Here is a 20,826-nt window from a genome sequence, read left to right as displayed (position 1 = left end):
GATGCAAGATGTTGTAACAAAGTACTTCTTTATTCCTTCCTACGCGTTTCGGCGCCCTTCCTGGCACCTTCCTCAGGGATATTACACCAGCCATAGGAGCAGGGAATTTATAGCCCCTTCCATTAGCAATTATGGGTGTGTTCTGTTTACATATGATGTCATAATGGTCATCACTGGGGGAGGGGCCAGCATTTTTGGCACAATTTCACACAAATAACATAATAAAACAAGAAAAACCTTCAAAATACTTGCTAAAATGTACATAAAAATCCTACCAGTAAAATGATATGAAGACCTTCATAAAAATTGCAGCGGAAACATTGCCAAAGTATCCAGACTGTCAATGCAAAAACAAAAAAATTTTTTTAAAAACATTATCTCCCAACTTTCAGGGTAGTAGAACCTATGTGTTTACTGGTTTCATTGTTTTCTCTTGTGACTTATGTTGAGCGCCACCGTCCTGCTGGTATCAGTGCCTTTGGAACATAGGTTCTAAGAACTATTTTTTCACAAAACTATCCTGTTAAAATATGTGATACTATGGTTTGTTAAAAGAATTATTATAAAAAATTGCAATGAACAATTTTCTTTATTTTTGTTTTGTAGGAGGGAATCAAGGAGCGATGCTACTATTAAGTAAACTCCATAAAATAGATTATTTCTAAAATTAACTACTTTTAAAAAACTTTTATTTTTATTTTCATTTTTATTTTTTATTTTTATTATTTAATATCAATAAAGAATTATCTAAAAATTACTGTTATATAATCGTGTTATTAAAAATGGCCTGAAAAAAATGTCTATCATCTTCTGTGTAGTTATGGTCACTATTTTATATATTAATTGTGGTGGTGTCACCCATAAAACGTGTGTCTGTTAGTCTAGCACACCTGGGTTCTAGTCCCCAGGAAAGTCGCTGGTCTCCATGCAGGCATAAATGACATACTACAAAAGACAATCAGGAAAAATTATAAATTGTTGTGAGCTTATGCGTATTAAATTAGGGAATTGTGAAATTCTATATAGGATACCAACTTTAATATATATTTAAGCAAAATAAATGTGTCATTAGGTGTATGTGAGACATTAAGTGTTTAGGTATACCCGTGCGATCAAGAAAGTAGTCAGACAAAAAAATAATAAATAAAATGAAAAACGATAGAATAAAAAATAAAGTGAGGTTAGCTTAAGTGTGTAACATAAGGATGCAGGAATTCCTCCTACTATGGTGTTAGTAGATATGAATCAGTAACAAGTTTGGTATGTACAGTATGTACCTGGTGTTTTGTTAATTTGTGCATTCTAAAATGTTCCATTTCTGTTGTTCTTCAGCTTCCTGTCCACTGGCCTGTCTTCTGCCGCCCTCCACCATGATTTTCTCATTGGAAGATCTACCATTTCTGGCATAGTCAGGTCGACATGTAGTGAAATATGGTCAACACTACATCAACTCATCATGCCCCAGCCCAGGATGGAAGATTGGTTGAGGATATCAAGGGACTTTGAGGAGGAATGCCAGTTTCCTAATTGGATTGGGGCCCTTGATGGCAAACATATCCGGGTGCGTAAGCTGGCAAACTCTGGCTCACAATTCTTCAATTATAAACAATACTTTTCTGTTGTATTGTTGGCTCTGGCCAACCCTCAATACAAGTTTATAATTGTTGACATTGGGGCCTATGGAAGGACGGGAGACTCTAGAGTCTACAATACTTCCATTATGGGTTGGCGGCTACGCAACAACCAGTTGGATCTACCACCACCACGCCAGCTACCAAGATCCACTCAAGAATCAGTCCCTTATGTCCTGGTGGCAGACGAGGCTTTTTAGTTAACGCGCAATGTCATGAGGCCATATCCCAGGCGCAACCTGGACCACCGGCGCTGAATTTGTAACTTGCGCCTATCACGTGCTCGGGGACTGGTGGAGTGTTCCTTTGGCATTCATTGGCCAAAATGGTGGGTCCTCCAGTCTGCCATTCAGCTGAGTGAACAAAATGTAAATGAAGTAATTAAAGCATGTGGCGTTGCCCATAACTTCACCAGGATACATGATTGTTCCTCCTCTGCTGGTGTTGTGCGTGGATCAGACAATGTACGTAGGGCGAGACCACCTATCAACCCTCAACGTAGACCGCTCTCTGGGCTCAAAGTGCGTGATATTTTCACAAATCACTTTATGTCACCTGAGGGGGGAAACTTCTTGGCCAGAGCATGCTGTGTCTATGTTGTAAATGTTTCTTTTTGGCCTTTGGAAAACTATATATATATTACAACCCCTTATGTCTTTTCTCTGTTTATAAATCAATGTGTAAGCATATGGCAGCATGTTGTGATGTAAGTGCATCATTGATAAAGACAACAACAATTGAAAGTTAAAACTTTTTATGTATCTTTTTTTTAAAGGCCTTGTGAAGCCTTATGTTATTTAGCAAAATGGCCAGAATTGGCCTTAGAACACAAACACATTTTTTGAATGTTAAAATACAGCATTTAACCACAAAAACACACACAAAGTTATAAATTGTAGTATGTAGGGAGTGGAGAAGGCGGCAGCCCAGCCTGTGTTGCCTGATGGCTAGTGTGGCCACCTTGGCCCTCTGCGTGTGTGGGGGCATACTCTTGTCCATGATAGAGGTAGTGGGCTGGCTCATGGGCTTGAGGTGGATACTGGGCACTATATTGGAGACGATTCTCCTGTTGAGGCTGGTAGGGCCGTGAGTCTAAACCACCAAAATGGCCATGTCGTCCCCAACCAGATTGGGACCAGCCTCCAACATTGGCTGGGAACAAGTGCCCATATTGGTGTGCTGGGTTATACCCTGACATTTGGGAATGATGTTGCCAATGTTGGGAAGGGGGGGAAGGGGGTGAGGTGTAGGCCCATGTGTAGGAGGATCCTCAGACCCTGATTGAGCAAGCACTTGGGGTGTGGGTTAAGACGCATGAGATTCCTGGGTGACAGCTTCCACCTCTCCAGAAACTCAAACAGCTCATAAGGGGTATTGAGGGGTGTGCTTGCGTCAATTAGGATCTGAATGGATCCTCGCACACACAGCCGCACCTCACGGGAAGGGAACGTAGATAATGGGCAAGGCTGCGTGAGTACTCCTCCTCCCCATCATCAGTGGCAACTCTGTTACGAGAATTTTGGGCCCCTGTATCCAAATTGGTCGTGGTATCAGTGGTAGGGATATGGCGCCTTCGTCTACGTCGCCTGGATGGCACAGCAGGCTGGGGGGAGCCCTCTAGGCAAACAGTTGGGCTGCTGCTGTTGCCCTGTTCATCATGGATGTCGGGTGGTGATGCAGCTGACGGTCCTTGCTGTGGCCCTGTTCCTGGTGTTGGTGTTTTTGGTGGCGGCCCAGGTTCTAGGGCAGGATCAGGTCGAGCCGGAGAAGTGACTTGGGTCTGGCTCCTTGGAAGCTCACAAGATGGTCCAGACAGCTCAACCCCTCCACCTACAGGATCTATGGCCTCTGATTCAGATCCTGCCTCCCTTTCAGTGATGTTAGAGTGAGCTCTGTGATTAAATATAAAATGTAGAAAAAGGAGATTTTTGATTGGGCCCTATAAAGCATTTGTGTCATGTGGTGTTTTTGTTATAGTTACGGTCCGAGATCCATAATTGGAGCGAGGAACGAGAGGCGGTCGAAATAAACATATTTCCGCTTTGTGTGGGCCCCTGAACCACTTCTTGCCCGCTGCTGGCGCTCACGGCGACACTGGTCACGGATGCTGCGCCAGCGTCTCATCACATCTTCGACTGCAATGTGACATAAAAGAATGAAAACTTACAATTTGCCGAAAACAAGTTTTTGAACTAGTATCAAAGTCATGTGGCCTACTAGGGTGTGAGTTATACCCAAGGTGGCATATAGCATTGGTGCAACCAGGCCAGATGCACAGGGTCACAGTAGCTCATGTGGCAATTAGCAACTCTTTAAACTGCTTTTGCTAGGCATTATGAGGAGCTTGGGGACAGGGTAACATTCTCTCCGGGTCAAACAGTGTGTCCAAAAATAATTTACAAGCCACAAGAGCCCAATATCAGAAGCACAGGATGTGGGGGGGCCTACTTATAACATTTTTTTGGGATGGCAGGTAATTTGACATACATAATTTATGTGCACGTACTTATGTGCTGCTGCTCCTCACGTGGTCGATCACCAAAATCAGGGAACATTTTGCAACATATGCGCCTCCATGCAGCCTCCTTTCTTGCCCGGTCGGCATAATGTGCATCCCGTTGGTCCCATAATTCCGGGTGATCCTGCACAAGAACAATTAGCAGCTCCACATTCAGATTCTGGTAGGTTGCCATGATGCTGTACTCCGTGGAGGCGTACTTCCTGGATGTCTGGAGCGCTTTTTGAGCTAATTAGCATGTCTAAGCTTCCTGATGATGGATTGGCCCATTTCCTGTCACCAGGAAAAGTCTGGCGTATTTCTCGCAAGTCACATGTGTGGTCCGTGTGTAATGAGATGTTTTTTGCGCACCCATAGACTTGCATTGGCGTACTACAGTCGTAATACGCTGACAACACGGACCGTAGAAAATACGAGAGAAAAATACGGCTGATGGGAGCTGCCCCATAGAGAATCATTGGTCCGTGGGCAATGCGTTGTTTTATCGCCTCTCACTCGTCCGTATTCCTCTCTAGTGTGACGCCGGCCGTACTCACATACACACACGTACTCAGATACACACACACGTACTCACATACACACACGCACACGTACTCACATACACACACGCACACGTACTCACATACACACACACGTACTCAGATACACACACACGTACTCACACACACACACACGTACTCACACACACACGTACTCACATACACACACGCACACGTACTCACATACACACACGCACACGTACTCACACACACACACACGTACTCACAGACACACACACATACTCACACACACACGTACTCACATACGCACACGTACTCACATACACACACGTACTCACAGACACACACGCACACGTACTCACACACACACACGTACTCACACACACACACACGTACTCACATACACACACACGTACTCACATACACACACACGTACTCACATACACACACACGTACTCACAGACACACACACATACTCACACACACACGTACTCACATACGCACACGTACTCACATACACACACATACTCACAGACACACACGCACACGTACTCACACACACACACGTACTCACACACACACACGTACTCACATACACACACACGTATTCACACACACACACGTACTCACATACACACACACGTATTCACACACACACACGTACTCACATACACACACATACACGTACTCACATACACACACATACACGTACTCACATACACACACGCACACGTATTCACACACACACGTACTCACATACACACACATACACGTACTCACATACACACACGTACTCACATACACACACGCACACGTATTCACACACACACGTACTCACATACACACACACGTACTCACATACACGCACACGTACTCACATACACACACGCACACGTACTCATATACACACACATACTCACAGACACACACGCACACGTGATCACATACACACACACGTACTCACATACACACATACGTATTCACACACACACACGTACTCACATACACACACACGTACTCACAGACACACACACGTACTCACATACACGCACACGTACTCACAGACACGCACACGTACTCACAGACACACACGTACTCACAAACATACACACGTACTCACATACACACACACGTACTCACATACACACACACGTACTCACATACACACACACGTACTCACATACACACACACGTATTCACACACACACACGTACTCACATACACACACACGTACTCACAGACACACACACGTACTCACATACACGCACACGTACTCACATACACACACGTACTCACAGACACACACACGTACTCACATACACACACACGTACTCACATACACACACACGTACTCACAAACACACACACGTACTCACATACACACACACGTACTCACATACAGTGGGGCAAAAAAGTATTTAGTCAGTCAGCAATAGTGCAAGTTCCACCACTTAAAAAGATGAGAGGCGTCTGTAATTTACATCATAGGTAGACCTCAACTATGGGAGACAAACTGAGAAAAAAAAAAAATCCAGAAAATCACATTGTCTGTTTTTTTTTCATTTTATTTGCATATTATGGTGGAAAATAAGTATTTGGTCAGAAACAAAATTTCATCTCAATACTTTGTGATATATCCTTTGTTGGCAATGACAGAGGTCAAACATTTTCTGTAAGTCTTCACAAGGTTGCCACACACTGTTGTTGGTATGTTGGCCCATTCCTCCATGCAGATCTCCTCTAGAGCAGTGATGTTTTTGGCTTTTCGCTTGGCAACACGGACTTTCAACTCTCTCCAAAGGTTTTCTATAGGGTTGAGATCTGGAGACTGGCTAGGCCACTCCAGGACCTTGAAATGCTTCTTACGAAGCCACTCCTTTGTTGCCCTGCCGGTGTGCTTTGGATCATTGTCATGTTGAAAGACCCAGCCACGTTTCATATTCAATGCCCTTGCTGATGGAAGGAGGTTTGCACTCAAAATCTCACGATACATGGCCCCATTCATTCTTTCATGTACCCGGATCAGTCGTCCTGGCCCCTTTACAGAGAAACAGCCCCAAAGCATGATGTTTCCACCACCATGCTTTACAGTAGGTATGGTGTTTGATGGATGCAACTCAGTATTCTTTTTCCTCCAAACACGACACGTTGTGTTTCTACCAAACAGTTCCAGTTTGGTTTCATCAGACCATAGGACATTCTCCCAAAACTCCTCTGGATCATCCAAATGCTCTCTAGAAAACTTCAGACGGGCCCGGACATGTACAGGCTTAAGCAGTGGGACACGTCTGGCACTGCAGGATCTGAGTCCATGGTGGCGTAGTGTGTTACTTATGGTAGGCCTTGTTACATTGGTCCCAGCTCTCTGCAGTTCATTCACTAGGTCCCCCCGCGTGGTTCTGGCATTTTTGCTCACCGTTCTTGTGATCATTCTGACCCCACGGGGTGGGATTTTGCGTGGAGCACCAGATCGAGGGAGATTATCAGTGGTCTTGTATGTCTTCCATTTTCTAATTATTGCTCCCACAGTTGATTTCTTCACTCCAAGCTGGTTGGCTATTGCAGATTCAGTCTTCCCAGCCTGGTGCAGGGCTACAATTTTGTTTCTGGTGTCCTTTGACAGCTCTTTGGTCTTCACCATAGTGGAGTTTGGAGTCTGACTGTTTGAGGGTGTGCACAGGTGTCTTTTTATACTGATAACAAGTTTAAACAGGTGCCATTACTACAGGTAATGAGTGGAGGAAAGAGGAGACTCTTAAAGAAGTTACAGGTCTGTGAGAGCCAGAAATCTTGATTGCTTGTTTCTGACCAAATACTTATTTTCCACCATAATATGCAAATAAAATGAAAAAAAAACAGACAATGTGATTTTCTGGATTTTTTTTTCTCAGTTTGTCTCCCATAGTTGAGGTCTACCTATGATGTAAATTACAGACGCCTCTCATCTTTTTAAGTGGTGGAACTTGCACTATTGCTGACTGACTAAATACTTTTTTGCCCCACTGTACACGCACACGTACTCACATACACACACGCACACGTACTCACATACACACACGTACTCACATACACACACGCACACGTACTCACATACACACACGTACTCACATACACACACGCACACGTACTCACATACACACACGTACTCACACACACGCACACGTATTCACACACACACACGTACTCACATGCACACACACACGTACTCACATATACATACACACGTATTCACACACACACACACGTACTCACATACACACACGTACTCACATACCTCCCTCCTGATGCGATAGCATCGGGCACACCGATTTATATATGCCTTTGACTAATAATTAGATTAGTGTATGTGTGTAAAATTTTGGAAATGTAGGTGTTAAATAAACGGGTTAATTCATTGAAAAAAATTGTGTGGTCTCCCACGGTATTTTCACCGCCAAAAAGGGAAAGCCAGTGAGTGAGGGCAGATATTAAGGGTATGTGCACACGTTGCAGATTAGCCTGAGGAATTTTCTGCACAGAATCCGCACCTCTTGGCAGAAAACGTAGGTGCGTCTTTGATGCGTTTTTTGCTGCAATTTGCTGCAGTTTTTCATGCGTTTTTTTCATGCAGATTTGTAAGCTAAATAAAGATATGCTATTTAACAAAAAAAAAGATTTGTGATGTCATTTCTGTCCAATCTCTTTTACATTTGTCCAACCCACACTCCATTACACACACAGATAGACAGATAGACAGATGATAATAGATATAGATAGATAGATATAGGATAGATAGATAGATAGATAGATAGATAGATAGATAGATAGATAGATAGATAGATAATAGATAGATCTACTGTATAGATAATATCTATGGTCTTGGCACCATCTCCTTGTGGTACACAGTCCTCTCCACTGTATTCTATTATTGCTCCTATTAGCCAGTTGGCCCTTACATAGGGCAGCAGTTTCAGATGACAAATACGCTTTTGTCTTTTGATTGATGTACTATATTTTTGCGCTATGAGTTGTACTTTTAAAGGGGTTTTTGGTGTCCCTATCATCAGGAGCGCACCACTTCCAGCTTCCTGTAATGGTCCAAAATCACACCTGAGCAAGGTCTGCGATTAGTTTCTCCATACAGGAGGCATCTAGAAGCTGTCATCACGAACAAAGGCTTTTGTAAGAAGTATTAAATACATTTCAGTGAGCGTGTTCAATACTTTTTCCCTGTGTCATTTCTCATTATTACACATAACTTAATTTATCGTTTGATTTTTTTTTGCCTGTGTGGATTGGATGGGTTGTTACCAACATTTGGTAAGAATTTCATGTCAATAGCCCCTTTAGAAATATATTTACTTAGAAAGTTGGTGACATGTTCAATACTTATTTCATGCACTGTATTTTTTGATAATTTTGCAGGTGATGATTTTTTTCTTGACTTTTACATTCATTTATGCACAATACATATAATGTTATGTCTCAGCACTGGAAATGTAGGCTTCTACCAGGCTTGTCTGGAATACTGTTTGCACACACAGAGCCGGCTGTGACTATGTCTATACCTGCTTATCTTCTACAATCTGACCTCATGTAATGTAAGCACAGCAATGTTTCGCTATGTACATAGCTGGGATAATGGTATTCACAGAAATCTAGGTGGTCTAAACCTTGGCACCAATGTGAACTATCATAGAGTCGTAGAAGAGCACCCAAAGTGCCGTGACGTGTGCACATATGTAACCTGAAGTTATCGTACATGGGACATCCAGTAAAAATGTCATAAATTATATAGGAAATCACATTGGGGGAGTGTGCGGCCATAACTGGATGCAGGTATACCACAGCTGGATTTTACGATCTATACATTAGATGCAGTGGTGTAACTACAAAATTATGGGCCCCGGTGCAAACTTACAAATCGGCCCCCCCCATGCCAAAATACACACACATCTCCACTCCGTACACCTCGTACACCCGCGGCTCCGTTCCGTCCACACACGGCTCCTCTCCGTCCACCTCATACACATACGGCTCCACTCTGTCCACACACGGCTCCTCTCCGTCCACCTCATACACATGCGGATCCGCTCCGTACACACGCGGCTTCGCTTCGTCCACCTCATACACATACGGCTCCACTCCGTACACCTCGTACACACACGGCTCCGCTCCGTACACTTCGTACACACAGAGCTCCTCTCCGTCCACCTCACACACACGCGGCTCCGCTCCGTCCACCTCATACACACACGGCTCCGTTCCATACACTTCGTACACACATGGCTCCGTTCCGTACACCTCGTACACACACGACTCTGCTACATCCACCCTGTATACCCCTCCTGACCCCACATAGAAACTTACCCTCATCCAGAACAGCACCATGACAACCAGCACAGCAGAGTCCTGCATACACGGAGGCTCCTGATCATGTGACCCCCTGACTCCTCCCCTCCTGTGACCTTATCACAGGTCCTGTGCGCACAGAGCAGCCATCGCGTCAGGCCAATTGCAGCCTGACAGCCAATCAAAGCACGGAGCTGCACAGCCAATGAGTGCTGCAGCTCCACGATCGGGCCCCTAAGCACTCTGGGCCCCATAGCAGCTGCGAGCGCTACTACCGTGGTAGTCACGCCCCTAATTAGATGTGAACCACTCAATAGACATACAGTGGTAAATGTTGCCCACCAGCTCAGATGTAAGAAGCCACTGTATACTATGCAGTATTTTTTTTTAACTATATGTTCCTATATGGAACCTCACAATGCTGGGGAAGATGCAGGTGAAATATAAAGAGCCACATTCCCCAAAATAAGGGGCACCATACACAAGAGATATCTGTTGTCCCAAAGATCGTTTGGCCAACTGTTATCTCGCCTGACCATACACACGAGCGCTCGCTCTTATTAGTCAAAATTGGGCATGCCAGATTCTTACCTCCCCAGAAATTATGTGTCGGGGAGAATGGAGTGTCCCCCATACACATTATTCAATGAGCCCCTAGATCTCGGCTGTCTAGACCGACATTAGTCTAATATATAGGATTGATTTGGACCATGCCTTTCACTTAGGAGTGCCTTGATGATACACTGGTAGCTGTAACGCCGGCTTCTCTGCACCCCCTTCCCCGGCAGAGACGCCAATGCTCTCACCGCCGCTGACCGGACCTCACCCTCCTCCTGCTGTCCCAGTCATGGCTTTGGCGTCTTTGCACTCTGCCTCCCTCCAAGAGAGACGGTGACATACTCACCTCTGTGGTTCGGCGCCCCGTCCTCATCCTCCTGTGGCTACTCGGGGTCTACGCACTGCTCACAGATCCCTGGGCACTGTGCTTAAGGAGCACAGGCAAGCAGTTCCGGCATCCTAAAGGGACAGCGTGCACCGCTCTAAAGTGCCCCCAGCCACTGGGATACACTTATTATTTAAGGCACCTCCACTTGGTGGGAGGTGCCGATGCAATGTTGTAAGTTTGTTGCTAACACTCTTGTTAGTTCTCAGGTCCCAGTGCTCATATTCTTATATACCTGCCTATCAGCTGTGCCCACCTGCCTATCATCCGTGCTCTCCAGCCTATCAACTGTGCCTGCCTATCAGCTGTGGCCACCTGCCTGTCTATCAGCTGTTCAAGCTTGCACTTGCCAGTGCTCATCTCTATATCAGCCGGTCCAGCTGCACCTGCCACTGCTCATCTGTACATCAGCCGGTCCCGTCTGCATCTGTGGTTCCCGTGCCTTACCGCGTCTGCCTGCATCTACTGGACCTTCCTTCGGGCCATCCCAGCTAGCCCTCCCTAGGGGATCAGCTGCCATTTTCCCTAAGTCAGTCCTGTTGTCTCTCCTCGGATAACGGTATTGTATGCAGCTGTGTATCTGAGGTTGGATTAGGTGAGGCTTCTAGTTACGTCCCTCCAGGCTTTCCTCGGGCCTGGCACAGTGGTTCCACCACCAGCCCATTACAGTAACAGTGATCCATGACAATCTATAATCTGTAGGAGAACCCAGCAGCACCACCATAGCGAAAATGACACATTACATGATGCCAGTATATGTGTTATTTCTAGCTAATAAATGGACACATGAGGTCTTCTACAGATAATCTAACCTGGGTTCGTCTTGTAAAGATGGAGTCCGGTGTTTTTGCTGAGCATTTACTATGCTGTGCTCAGCCTGCTATGCGGTGCTAACTCCGTCCGGCCCCAGTCCAACCCGGAGGTGCTTGCACCATCCCGCTTGAGTTCCTTCCTAGGTCCGATGCCCGGAGCCTGACTGTAGTTTGGAGCCTGACAACCGCTGCCAGGGTGCCTGGAGATCGTGTCCGATGTCCGGAGTCTGGCGACCACTGTCTGATTCCCGGAGCCCGACCACCTGATCCTGTGCCGTCCGTGTCTCAGCCGATGTCCTGAGCTGCCACACCGGTATTCCTGGACCTGAGCTGTTCGTGTCTCTGTCAATGATCTGAGCTGCCACGCTGTTGTTCCCGGTCCTGTGCATCCGTGCCCCAGTCGATGACCTGGGTTGCTACGCCTATGTTCCGATGTCCAGCCTGTATCCTGATGTCCAGGATGTGTCCTGTTGTCCAGTCTGTGTCCTGATGTCCAGCCTGTGTCCTGATGTCCAGCCTGTGTCCTCATATCCAGCCTGTGTCCTGATGTCCAGCCTGTGACCAAATGTCCTGATGTCCAGCCTGTGACCGGAGGTCCTGATGTCCAGCCTGTGACGTGATGTCCTGATGTCCAGCCTGTGTCCAGATGTCCTGATGTCCAGCCTGTGTCCAGATGTCCTGCCTGTGTCCTGATGTCCTGCCTATGCCGATGTCCGGCTTGTGTTCTGATGTCCTGCTTGTGCCCTGATGTCCAGTCTGAGTCCTGATATTCTGCCTGTGTCCCGATGTTCCGCCGGTTCCCCGGGGTCCACCCTGTGATGACGTCTGTCCTGGGTCGGTGTCTGATGTTCTCCTGCTGAGCCTATGCTACGCCTGAGGCCTGAGAGGCCGACCTAGTAAGCCCGCTCCAGATGTCCCTGGAATGCATCAACCTGTGATGACCCCTGCCATCGTCTGACGTCTGTCCTGGGTCAGAGTCTGATGTTCTCCTGCTGAGCCTGTGCTATGCCTGAGAGAGAGGCTGTCCGAGATAACCCTGGACTGCATCAACCCGTGATGTCCTCCTGCCTTCGTCTATTATCCTGAGACATATACCCTTGCTTGATGTGCGGAATCGGGAGCCTGGCATCATTATGTTCTGTTTATGTACTCTGATTTCGTTTAAGTAAATTTAATGTTTCTTCATACCTGATATTGTGCGGTGTTATCTACTTCTGCATGTCGCCATCTTCTCCACATGCTCAGCTGCCACAGACCCTGCTCACTGCCCTTCCCTAGTCTGGGTAGGTCCAGGTTACCCTATGTGGTCCAGTGGGTCCACATTCTGTCCCAACCTGGGAAACTCGCCCCACGTCGTCGTGGTCGGGCGACGTGGAGGCGTCAGCTGGGCTCGTCCGGGGTCAAAGCCGTAACACAGTCAGGAGCAGAAGTACCAGAGGTCACAGCAGTACATGTGGTCAGAAACAAGTCAACGGATCAGCAACGGTCGGAAGCGGATAAGACAAAGACAAAAGACAGAAGCAGGTTCGAATGCAAGCCAAGTCAAAACCAGGGAGTCACCAAACTTACAGGGAAACACTGAGTCAGGACAGACAGAGGGAATAAACAGACACGGGGCAAGTCAGGGATCACAGCAGGACAAATCAGGGTATACCAGAGTCCGATGCACACGCCGAGGACAGAACTATAGCTGACACCGGCAGCAGGATACAGCAGAGCTAAATAGCAAACCTGAAACCAGACTGAGGCTGAGAAAAGTTAACCCGTGAAATAATTATGACAGCTCCCATGTGTTGAACTTCTTAGGCCTACATAAGGCCTCCCAAGATACACACCTGTGTCTTGGTATTAAGACTTTCTAGTAATACTTTTAGTTTGTCTGTGCACAGTTACTGTCCACAATCTCCAGGATGTCTCCTGGCTGCCTGTGGTTTCCAGTTCCTGAGTTACCTGTCTGCTTTTTTCAGTACCACTGCTAACTGGCTATATTCTGCTGGACGTCTCCTCTATGCCTGCAGCTTCCATGGTTTTCAGACTTACTAGTTACTCCAGAGTTCTGTCTGGTACCTGTTCCTGATCTTCTAGGACCTTTGCTGCGTGTCTGCTTGCGGTTTCCAGGACATCTCCCAGCCGCCTGCAGCTTCCATGGTATATACAGTGGGTATGGAATGTATTCAGACCCCTTTAAATTTTTCACTCTTTGTTTCATTGCAGCCATTTGGTAAATTCAAAAAAGTAAATTTTTTTCTCAATGTACATTCTGCACCCTATCTTGACTGAAAAAAACAGAAATGTAGAAATTTTTGCAAACTTATTAAAAAAGAAAAACTGAAATATCACATGGGCATAAGTTTTCAGACCCATTGCTCAGACACTCACATTTAAGTCACATGCTGTCCATTTCCTTGTGATCCTCCTTGAAATGGTTCTACTCCTTCATTGGAGTCCAGCTGTGTTTAATTAAACTGATAGGACTTGATTTGTAAAGGCACACACCTGTGTCATGAACACCACACTGAGCTTGCTCACTGAGCCAGTGTGTGTGTCCTGAGTAAAGCGAACTGTGTTCAAAGATACCTGTGGAGCGGGCAGCAGCCGAATAGGTGCGTACTTCAGAAGCAGCAGGACCTGAAGCACATGACTGATGGGGGCGTGGCCTAAACTCCAGAGAGCTAGGAGCTGCAAGAGAACTCCTAGCTGGGTAACAGCGAGACAAAGTTACCAAGGGGCATAGACAGGGAGGATAGTCAGGACGTAGCCAATGAGTCATACACAGAGATAGCTGCAAGGTACAAGAGGGGCGAACAGAGACTAGTCAGATAACAGGCAACGAGTCATACACAGAGAGGGTAGCGCAGTACAGAATCAACAGGCAAACTCACAATGGGGAACAGAACCGGGTCAGAACCATATAAACAAGCTATAACAATGAACAGGCACACAGAGGTCACCACACTCGGCCAAAGGCAAAAGTATAACGGACAGGGATTGGAGCTTCCCAGGGGGTTTAAGAAGCTCTCCCAGAACCAAAAAGAGGCCACAATCATTAACCCGAGGTGTGCAGGTCAAAACCTGCACTGAGCTCCAGACATTAACCCCTAACGTGCAGCTCAAAAACCTGCACTGGGATCATGACAACCTGTCTATATAAGACCTCACAGCTCAAAGTGCATGTCAGACCAAATGAGAATCATGAGGTCAAAGGAACTGGCCAAGGAGCTCAGAGACAGAATTGTGGCAAGGCACAGATCTGGCCAAGCAGGGTGGATAAAAATCAATGTTTTTTTTTAAAAAATCAAAAAAATCGGAATTTTTTTTATTTAAATCGGATTTTTTTGATTTAAATCGGCTTTTTTTCAATAAACTGCTTTTTGAGGAAAATATTTTACCATCCAAAGGTTCTTCCATCATGAGATAAAGCTGAGTTGTTTAACTCAGTAGAATAAAGGCTGTATATGTGTAACATTCACAATGCCATGCTCTTCCAGAGGTTTCTGTAGGATTAGTGGGCAGTTTCTCTCCTATATTATCACAGACGCTCGCTTTACTTACGCAGTTCTCAAAACTGAATTTGACTCCGCAGAGGTCACAGCCTCTTCTTCACGGCAAAAATGTTACAACATGAACAGAGTTGAGAAAAAGACCTTAATCCTATTGTTCTACAAACCTATGAATACAGAATCAACCCCTTCAGTGCCAAGTCCAAGAAGTTAGACAATATGTTTCTGATTGTTTGGAGTGGAATAGATCTGCACAACACAAGAAGAATGTGAATCTAAGTGTGAGGAGGAAGAAGGGCAAGCAGACAAGAAAATGAAAGTGAAACTTTGAGCACAATACTGCAGCATAGCCACAGACAGACAAGTCTGGATCTGTTTGTGTGTACGATCTGAGGTTTATTACATTCTTTCCTTATAATGGCAGCAGGCCGTAAAAGAGACCCAGTTTGGGAATATTTTAATGAAGCTCCTTCGCCTATCGGTAAGGCAGGCATGCGTGCAAAATGCAAACGATGCAACAAAGAAATGCAAGGCCTGGTGGCGCGAATGAGGCAACATCATGAGAAGTGCGGTGATGAAGATGACCAAAGAAACACTTCTGAACAGGCAGGATCTTCAGGTTGGTAAACATTTTTATTGAATCCTACTTCTAAAGACTGAACTGTCATGTGTGAGAAAAATTATATTTCTTATTATTACTGCATGTTACTGTCATTTGGTACAGTTATGAAGAAAAACAAATATTCCTTTTGGGGCAGGGGCAGTGATGTGTTGTTTATAATAAGCAGAAATTGTATAAACAATAAAATAACAGCATTGACTTTTTTTGTTTAGGGAAATTCATGGATTCTGGAAACTATCCACCTCCAAGATCACCATCATCCTGTTCTACAGTTTCAGAGTTATCCATCCAGGATAGTGCTTCATTAGCTGCAGCAGCATCATCATCAGACACCCACAGCCACATATCACCATCACCCAAAAGGAAGAAAAAACCTTTACCTCCTGGAACCACCATAGATAGGTTTGTGATAAGAACTAGCAGATTAGAAAAAGAGTTGATTGATGAAAAAATTGCCCAGTTTATTTATGCAACGAACTCTTCTTTCCGTCTGACTGAGAACCCACATTTCATTAATATGGTTCAGTCACTGAGACCAGGATACAGTCCACCCAGCAGAGCTGATGTTGCAGGGAAACTGCTGGATCAAGTGTATGACAGAGAAATGGAGCAATGTGCAACAGCTCTGGAGGGTAAAATTGTTAACCTAAGTATTGATGGGTGGAGTAATGTCCACAATGATCCTATTGTATGTGCTTGTATAACAGAAGAAGGTAAAGTCTTCCTAGAAACCACTGGAGCCATAGGCGGAGGAGGACATGACTTGGGGATGGGTGGACCTTTACTCCTGCAGCTTTTTTGGTCTAGTGGTGTAGATTTTTAAGCACGAGGGATGTTGCTTTAAGAGTAAGAAGCACAGTATGTATGTGCCTGGTGGGTTACTGTGAGGAGGGTGGGGCTTATATAGAGCAGGATATCTGTGTCTCTTCCTCTTTCATGCACAGGATGAACAAGAGGAAGCATTTCCCGCCCTCCCACCCTGTATATAATCATTGTCCTAAAATGTTTTAATAAATGCTTGTCCGATTAATGCTTTATTGTATTTTTGAACTTACCATTGTATATTTTGTTCCAGGTTCAATTTTATCATGGCTATAAAGAGTTAACAGCATTAACCTTCTAAGCCCAAGGGAAGGGCCATCCTTCAGCCATGGTTCCCTAGAGGTTTCCTCCACAGGGGGTTTTTCCTCTCCTGAGTGCTGTAGGATGACTCTGTGTGAGTCGGAGGTTTGCCAAGTTAGTCCCCTTAATGCTTTTGCAGGGACTTCTAGCCTATAAGTTTACTAAAGTGATTTATAAAAAAAAAAAAAAAAAAATAAAAAAATAAAAGGTGTCAAATGTGAATTTATAACCCGTCACAGCTTTGCGGTTTAGGAGTCAGGTGGAAGTTGCAGGCAAGTTAAGGTGGACTCATTTTAACTAATAGAGGATGTAAAACCTCATGGTGGTGAACAGGCTCTGCTTTGGTGGCCAGCCTCAAGGACGTTGTAATGGTAACGTCAATCAGGGGCGGGCACAGTGGTTAAGCACAGGAGTGAGGATAATAGGGTCATTGGTGCCCTGAAAGTTTACTGGCTCTGCTTGAATGGCAAGCCAGTGCGTGCCGCCCCTTTATGGCTGTCTGTCCTGGTTCTGTATGTCAGACAGCTGGGGATATCACAGTACTTGTGAATCCCAAGGTACTAGCACTTCACCTGACTCCTACTGTGATTGTTTTAATCCTGTGATTTAAATAAAGCTGTGGCCATTTTGACAACCAAAATAATGTGTTGTGTATTTATTCTAGTGCCTAGGTTTACTGTAGTTATGGTGGTTTTAAGATGGAGTGGGGGTCCGTCCCATATCCATAAGTCATGCACAAACAACTGATACGTCAGGAAATGCACACACAGCAGAATACTTACAAGAAGTGGCAGTAAAAGCTATAACGACATGTGAACAAAAATTCAAATGTCTAGTACGCAGTTTGGTCACTGACAATGCTGCAAACGTATCCAAGATGAGAAGAGATTTAAAAGAGCAGGGAGCTCTTTTAGCATACAAAGCTGCTAATAACATATGGTTGCAGTGATCATTTGCTGCACCTCTTAGCCAAAGACTTAAGTGTTCCAGAGCTGCTAATAACATATGGTTGCAGTGATCATTTGCTGCACCTCTTAGCCAAAGACTTAAGTGTTCCAGAAATAAAGGCTAATGTTGTTGAAATTGCTAAATACTTCCGTAATAATCAGTTTGCTGCAGCAGCTCTGAAAAGGATGGGTGGAACCAAGCTAACGCTCCCGCAAGATGTTAGATGGAACTCTGTGGTGGACTGTTTTGAACAGTATATCAAAAACTGGCCTATTCTGATGACACTTTGTGAAGAAAATCGAGATAAAATAGATGGCACTGTCACGGCCAAAATCCTCAACATTGGGCTTAAGAGAAATGTTGAACATATGCTGAGCTTCCTGAAACCCATCTCTCAAGCTTTAAACAAAATACAGAAAAATAGCTGTTTTATTGCGGATGCTGTTGAAATTTGGAAGGAACTGAGTGAACACTTAAAAACAGAACTACACATGGACAGAATTAAATTACAAGCAGTAAACAAACGAATGGGACAAGCACTGACTCCAGCTCATTTTTTGGCAAATATTGTCAATATCCAATATCAGGGTCAAAACCTAAGTGCTGAGGAAGAGGAGTTAGCTATGACATGGGTATCCAGCAATCATCCATCTTTAATGCCAACTATAATAAACTTCAGAGCTAAGGGGGAACCATTCAAGAAATATATGTTTGCTGAAGATATTTTAAGGAAGGTCACACCAGTAAATTGGTGGAAGTCACTTAAGCGCTTGGATTTAGAGACTGTTCAAGTAATGATTTCACTTTTAACAGCAGTAGCTTCTTCTGCAGGCGTTGAAAGAATATTCTCTTCCTTTGGACTCATTCATTCTAAATTGAGAAATCGGTTGGGACCCAATAAAGCAGGAAAGCTTGTTTTTCTTTTCCAGATTATGAATAGGAACAAAGAAGAAGATGATGATGATGAAGATGACGACAAGTGAGCTAAAGAGGACAGCAGGGACAGTAGTATTTAAGTTTTTCATGTGTCGGCTGGGCTGACAGTCTAAGTTTCTTAAAATATATATATATTTTGTTTAGCCAAATTAGTTAACAAACATGGATGTTTGTTTAAGCAAATAACTTATGCTGTAATGTTGCTATTGTTTCAGTTGAATAAATCTATTTAAATTGTTATTAAGGTCAGGATTATTTTTCTCCTTCCTAAGTACAACAGAACAGTGGTGTCCAAATATGAATGATTAACCCATTAAACTGGGGAGAAAAAAGTAATATAAAAAGTGATTCTAAAAATCTTCATCTACTTGCATGTTAAAGTAGCAAGAACTAGTTTAGGTAGAAACTTTGATTTAAATCACTGATTTAAATCAAGCCTTACTGACTAGTGATTTAAATCGTGATTTAAATCGTGATTTAAATCAGTTAGATTTAAATCAAATCCACCCTGTGGCCAAGGTTACAAAAGAATTTCTTCAGTACTCAAGGTTCCTAGCAGCACAGTGGCCTCAATAATCCTTAAATGGAAGACGTTTGGGACCACCAGAAGTCTTCCTAGACCTGGCCGTCCAGCCAAACTGAGCAATCGTGGGAGAAGAGCCTTGGTGAGAGAGGTAAAGAAGAACCCCAAGATCCCTGTGGCTGAGCTCCACCAATGCAGTAGGGAGATGGGAGAAAGTTCCACAAAGTCAACTATCACTGCAGCCCTCCACCAGTCATGCCTTTATGGCAGAGTGGTCCTGTCTCTTCTCAGTGCCAGAGATATGAAAGCCTGCATAGAGTTTGCTAAAAAAAAACACATGAAGGACTCCCAGACTATGAGAAATAAGATTCTCTGGTCTGATGAGACGAAGATAGAACTTATTGGTGATAATTCTAAGAGGTATGTGTGGAGAAAACCAGGCACTGCTCATCCCGTGCCCAATACAATCTTAAGGGTATGTGCACAAGGTGCATATTCTGTTTAGGAATTTTCCACGCAGAATTGACCAAATCCGCAGGTCAAATGACCTGCATTTTTCCTGCGGATTTAGTGCTTTTTTGGTGCGGTTTTACTGCATGTTTTGTGCGGTTTTCTCCTGCGGTTTTCCACCTGCGGATTTCTAGAATGGAGCAGGTGGAAAACCGCAGCAAAAGCGCACAAAAGAAGTGACATGCTACTTTTTTCATTCTGCACTAAATCAGCGCGGAAAAAAAGCAGCATGTGCACAGCGGATTTTGTTTCACATAGGCTTTAATGATACTGTACATCACATGCAGTTCTGCTGCATATACGCAGGGCCAAATCTTCTGCGTATAAGCAGCAGAATCCGCACCGTGTGCACATACCCTTACAGTGAAACATGGTGGTGGCAGCATCATGCTATGGGGGTGTTTTTCAGCTGCAGTGACAGGATGACTGGTTGCAATTGAAGGAAACATGAATGTGGCCAAGTATAGAGATATCTTGGATGAAAACCTCTTCCAGAGTGGTCTGCACCTCAGACTTGGCCGAAGGTTCATCTTCCAACAGGACAATGACCCTGAGCACACAGGTAAAATTACAAAGGAGTGGCTTCAGAACAACTCTGTGACCATTCTTGGCTGGCCCAGCCAGAGCCCTGACCTAAACCCAATTGAGCATCTCTGCAGAGACCTGAAAATGGCTGTCCACCAACGTTCACCATCCAACCTGACGGAACTGAAGAGGATCTGCAAGGAAGAATGGCAGAGGGTCCCCAAATCCAGGTGTGAAAAACTTGTTGCATCATTCCCAAGAAGACTCATGGCTGTACTAGCTCAAAAGGGTGCTTCTACGCAATACTGAGCAAAGGGTCTGAATACTTATGACCATGTGATATTTCAGTTTTTCGTTTTTAATAAATTTACAAAAATTTCTACTTTTCTGTTTTTTTTTCCAGTC

Source organism: Dendrobates tinctorius, unplaced genomic scaffold (genome assembly GCF_039654945.1).
Source record: "Dendrobates tinctorius isolate UK_male_01 unplaced genomic scaffold, ASM3965494v1 ptg000245l, whole genome shotgun sequence".
Taxonomy (NCBI): Eukaryota; Metazoa; Chordata; class Amphibia; order Anura; family Dendrobatidae; genus Dendrobates; species Dendrobates tinctorius.
Note: the sequence above shows the minus strand (reverse complement) of the source record.